Source organism: Myxocyprinus asiaticus, chromosome 29, assembly GCF_019703515.2.
Source record: "Myxocyprinus asiaticus isolate MX2 ecotype Aquarium Trade chromosome 29, UBuf_Myxa_2, whole genome shotgun sequence".
NCBI lineage: Eukaryota > Metazoa > Chordata > Actinopteri > Cypriniformes > Catostomidae > Myxocyprinus > Myxocyprinus asiaticus.
The window spans coordinates 14,654,888-14,660,324 of NC_059372.1; positions in this window are offsets into that span (position 1 = coordinate 14,654,888).

Here is a 5,437-nt window from a genome sequence, read left to right on the forward strand (position 1 = left end):
AACCCTTCATTGACTTTCATGTGTTTAATTTCTTGGCTTTTTTCTACAGTTCCATCCACTATACCAAACAGCTCATTCCTGTTTAACAGGAGCACAGGATCTCCCTTTAGCCTGTTAGGATAATACCATTGTGAATTATAAACACCAGACAGATGTAAAACAGCTTAACAGGCGCGTCTCCGCATACAAACCGCAGAACATCAGCCGCTGTTTTCTCTGCCCTTCCCCACTTCCTTACTCAAGGGAAGCTTGACGCTCTTCAACAAGAGTTGAAAAACATAAACACACAACTAAATTATTATAATTATTGATATTATTTATTTATTTATTATATCAAATTTCTATTCTACTTTGCTAAAATATCTGTTTGGTCAAAAAGTTGGTTCCTCTCATCGAAATAAAAATCATCCTATTTAGCCATTTCAGAGAAAATACACAAAAATGAAGTTGTATATTGGTGTTCTTTTGTTTTCTTTACCATTTCAATGTAAAGCACTTTGAATTACCACTGTGTATTAAATGTGCTATATTAATAAACTTGCTTTGCCTTGCCTGTATACAGTGTGTTTGTATATATATATATATATATATCAAATAAAACAGCCATATCTCAAACCACCATGACCGTTTCCACTAAAATCATATACACTAGGCAGAACATACTTTCTATGAGGGAATCCCTTTTGAAAATCCCCCGAGACTCAGAAGGAAACAGAGAAGGAGAAAGAAAAAGATGATTAGCCACCTCAATAGTAATCTAAAACAGGTGTTTGGATGTGCTTGTATGTGCATTTGAGTCAGAATGCTTTTGTTGTGATTGTGTTTAAGAATGTGCCTCAATGCTAATGTATATTTAGTGTTTCATAGACTTTGAGATGTATGTTATGTAAATCAAAATGACAGAATAAACTTACAGCACATTCCACAAACAGGAAATGACAGGAAGCAGGAAACATTACAAACAGGAAATAAGTGCACTTGTCATTTTTATCTCTCTAAAAAGTTTTTAAAGGAATGTTCGGGGTTAAGTTCTATATACATTAGACCTATCTGTGGCATTTTGTTAATTACCACAGAAAAGAATTTAGACTTGTACCTCAGTTTGTACTAGGGAAGAGCAACAGAGTGACTTAAAAATATTTAAGACCAATTAAAATCCAGTAACAACCATATGAAAATGTGCCAAAGAGGGGCCTAATTTTTCATTTTATGATTGGTCAAGCCATTTTTTTTCCGGCAGTACCTTGTGGTCTGATTCATTAAACATCAATTTACATCAACGGTGTATGCGATCACATTCAGTCCGTGGCAGCAACAGTGATTTACAGTCTTTTCATAGAGGATTAAACCTTACGAAAATCGAGAGTTCATGGCAAATTTGCCGCAAATTCGCCACTGATAATTTTCACATGCAAATGAGCTTTGCAGCAAACTTGCGGCAAATGTCCATTGTTGACAAAGGTTTGCCGGAGGTTCACAAACTTCTGGCATTGCGGCTAGTTTAGATTTTTTTGTAAGGGAAGCAGCATTCACACAGGACATGTTTGTCCTTTCAGAAACAGCTAGACAAAGTGCAACTGAATGGAACAGAATGCAGGGGTCTCAATGTCTCGAGACATTTTTTTTTTTTTTTTTAGAGTTGAACTACTTTTAATTTGAGATGCTGTAGAATACTCATGCAAAAGAATACTCATGCAACCGACAAAGATGTCCATCAATTAAAAGGCAGACCATCATTTAAAAATACACCACTACCCAACCTCCTATTTCTGAGTATTTGGTTGATATATCTGTCGAGTACTTATGTAAACAACATGACCAAAAAGCATAAACCTAGTTTGGATAAACTGCATAACATAACAGTTATGCACTTACAATAGAGGTCTATGGGGAAAGCAACTGCATTACAAAACCACAGCCCCAATACTTAATTTACAGATTTGTTCCTCTCATTTAGATCATAGATGCTACATCCAAGAGACCTATTGACCATTTGTAACAGGAGTTCACTGTATGTTATTTGCATACTGCAGAATAGCTCAGTGGACATGTGGTTCAATATGTGGAGTCTTGGCTGTGCTGTTAGTGTTCTACCTTCACCTGCCCCTTTCCCACTTCTGCTGGCCGGAAACCAGAGGGCCCAGGTGGATGTTGTGTGCTCAAATCAAGAGAGGGTCAATCAATCATTTTATACCCACTCCTCCAAAAAGAGAGAGAATGGGAGAGAGGCATGTGCTCTGAGAGAGACTGTATATGTTTCACTGTGTGTGAATGTACAGGTGTCTTTTTAACTATGAGCACTTTTGGCTCGGTAGACTTTTAGATATTAAACTCCCTAAACACTTTTAAAACACACTAGTTTATTTAGTTTTATTATATACAGTAGGAAAGCTATAGTCCTCGAATCTGATATGACGAGAGATGTTCCAAGAGTGCTGATGTCATTCACTTCAATTGTATGGACCTACAGAGCTGAGATATTTTTCTAAAAATCTTTGTTTGTGTTCAGCAGAAGAAAGAAATTCATACACATAAATGATGAGAGAATTTTAGGTGAACTATTTATTTAATATTATAATTAAATGAAAAAGTTTAACTTACTTTTAGCACCACATAGTGGACATATCATGCCGGGACTGCTACAAGACGTGTAAGGAACCACGTAATATCATTTTGCAAAAATGTCGCCACAGTCACGTAATTTTCATAAGATCAGGCTGGTAAATATTGATGTTAATCAATTTTCACATAACATATATTGAAATGGTTGTTTATTTCAATATTTCACTTGCTGCGTAGATTATCATAGTTTAAAAATATGATGGACTTTCATTAAAATTGAAAGTCTTGGGCTGAGACAAGGACAAAACTAAATCTATACATACAAATCATTTAAAAAGTAGCAAAAATAAATGATGAAGGAATAGTAAAAAGTGACCTTCATATAAGAAAAGGTTAAAGTTAAAAAACTTACAGAAATCTGTTACTAAAATCAACCCTGTGGAAAAAAAAGAGCCTGTAGTTAAAGAAACACGTTTCTTGATAGTGTGGTCAGGAATGGGCTACAGTGAGGGGTTCACAAACCGCACCTCCAAAAGTGAGGGAAACTGAAATCAGGCTTGTGGGACGGGAACACATGTTCTCTGCTCTCCCCCATCTGGCCGAAATGTTTGACAAGTAATTTTGCGAATAGTCCCCAAGAACACACAAAGCCGCTCACACTGCACTGTTTCCAGATGTTCATCTGCACAGGGCCAAGACACAGATACATGTGAACCATTCCTGCCCAGTCACACCGAGGAGGAATGAAAGTTTGTCAAGAGCAACTGGGATTATATGAGTGTGTGTGTAAGGGTGTGCATATGTTTACTGTATGATGCATCTGCGTGTCGGTTTGTCCATATCCTACCATCCTGCCATTCCGTGTGTGCATGTGTGTATGTGTGTATGAGTGTTGATATTTTTGGGGTGATTAAAGGGATAGTGGAAAATTCACATTGTTGCAAACCCATATAACTTGGAACATTAAAGGAAACCATTCACTTTCATTGTATGAAAGAAAGATACTAACATTCTGCATAACATTTCCTTTTGTGTTCCACAGAATAATAAAAGTCAGATAGGTTTGGAACAACATTAGAGTGAGTAAATGATGACAGAAGTTTCTCTTTCAAATTTTTGGGTGAACTACCCCTTTAAGGGTTAAAGCTGACACACTGTATTACTCAATAGTCCAGGGACACACAAATCCAGTGCAGGTGAGTGTGTGACTCTATGTGTTTTACAAGGTGATCAGCTATGAACACAGTCTACTGAGAAGTTTTCCTGTTTAGCAGATGCATATGTGGAGAAAGGACATTTCATATCACATGTCTGGCACAATTAAAGGACAAAAAGGGAAGTGGTGATTGGTGAATTCTAATCAGACATGCATGACTCATTTAAAGGGATAGTTCGCCCAAAAATTAGAATTCTGTCATCATGTAATGTTATTGTTTTCCGTGGAACACAAAAGGATTTATTTTAAAGAATGTACATGCTGCTCTTTTCCATAGAAACATTTAAATCTGTCGTGTAACAGCGATGATGTAAAAAGTGTCTTTTTTAAAATTTGCTCATGCATGGGTGAAATTTGAGAGCTACAGCAGAGTGGATGTTGGATTTAAATGTAATTGTTTTCTCATACAGAGTTGTTGTATGGCTTAAGAAGACTTGTAATGAGAGTATGAGTTGAATGGACCACTTTTATGGTAGTTTTTGGTCCATTTTGGAGCTTGAAAGCCAGTTGTTACTGCTCTCTATTGTTGCATGAAAAATAGCAGCGTGAACATTCTTCAAAATATCTAATTTTGTGTTCCATGGAAGAAGTCATACAGAAATACAGAAACATGACAGTTTTTTTTTTTTGTTTGTTTGTTTTTCAGGGGAGCTAATTCGTAATAACAGTAAAAGATGGCAAAATCGTAAGAAATAAATTTGTTTCATACAAAAACGTACAACTTTTATTCCCTTAGAGAAAAATAAACAAACCAACAAACAATGTTATAAAGACTTTTTCTTAGATTAACCCCTAGGATAAAACCTAAAACCTAACCATGATTTTAATAGAACAATCACTGTTGTGTACAACAGAAGAAAGAAATGCTATGGGGTTTAGAATAAGTGGTCTTATGACTTTTCCTACATTTAACCCCTTACAAAAACCCAAACCTAACCATTAAGTCTAACCCCTTAGCAAAACCCTAAAACTAAACCATAATTGTAATAGGAAAACAAGTTTTGTGTACCACATAAGAAAGAAAACATTGGGGTTTGGAACGAGAAGAGAGAAGCGTATTATGAAATGAGTAACCAAATTTGTTCACACACATTTCTTGTCTTAAATAAAGTGTTATATAAGAGGCTAGCTAAAATGTTATGCCTGTATTGTATCGATTTGAAATTCTGTTTGTTGATTGGTTAGTCTCTATGGGAAAAATGTCATACGAGCCAAGTTGTACAAAATCACACGATTTCGCCATCTTGTCCAAAGTTGTCATGAGACAAAGTTGACTAATCCTTTAATTATGCTCTCTGAATTTGTAGTTAGAAGTGAGATTGGTGGTTACATTTGTTTTTTCTTTTTTTTTCTTTCTTTTTTTTTTCAGCTGCAATGACACTCTTGAAACACACAAGATAAACTCTTACAACAAATAAATATACAGCTGCACATTCATGTATCTGTTCTAACTGTTCGTATACTGTTAACACACATAAAGTGAAGGAGGTGGCCCAGCCTGCAAGAAGAGAAGAGAGACCGTTAAGACAGATATATATATATATATAGAGAGAGAGAGAGAGAGAGAGAGAGAGAGGGAGGGAGAGGGATGCAGAGGGAGTGGAGCGGGGCCATTTAAAACCCCTAGAGCACAAGCAATGCTTTATCCTGTGACCCGCT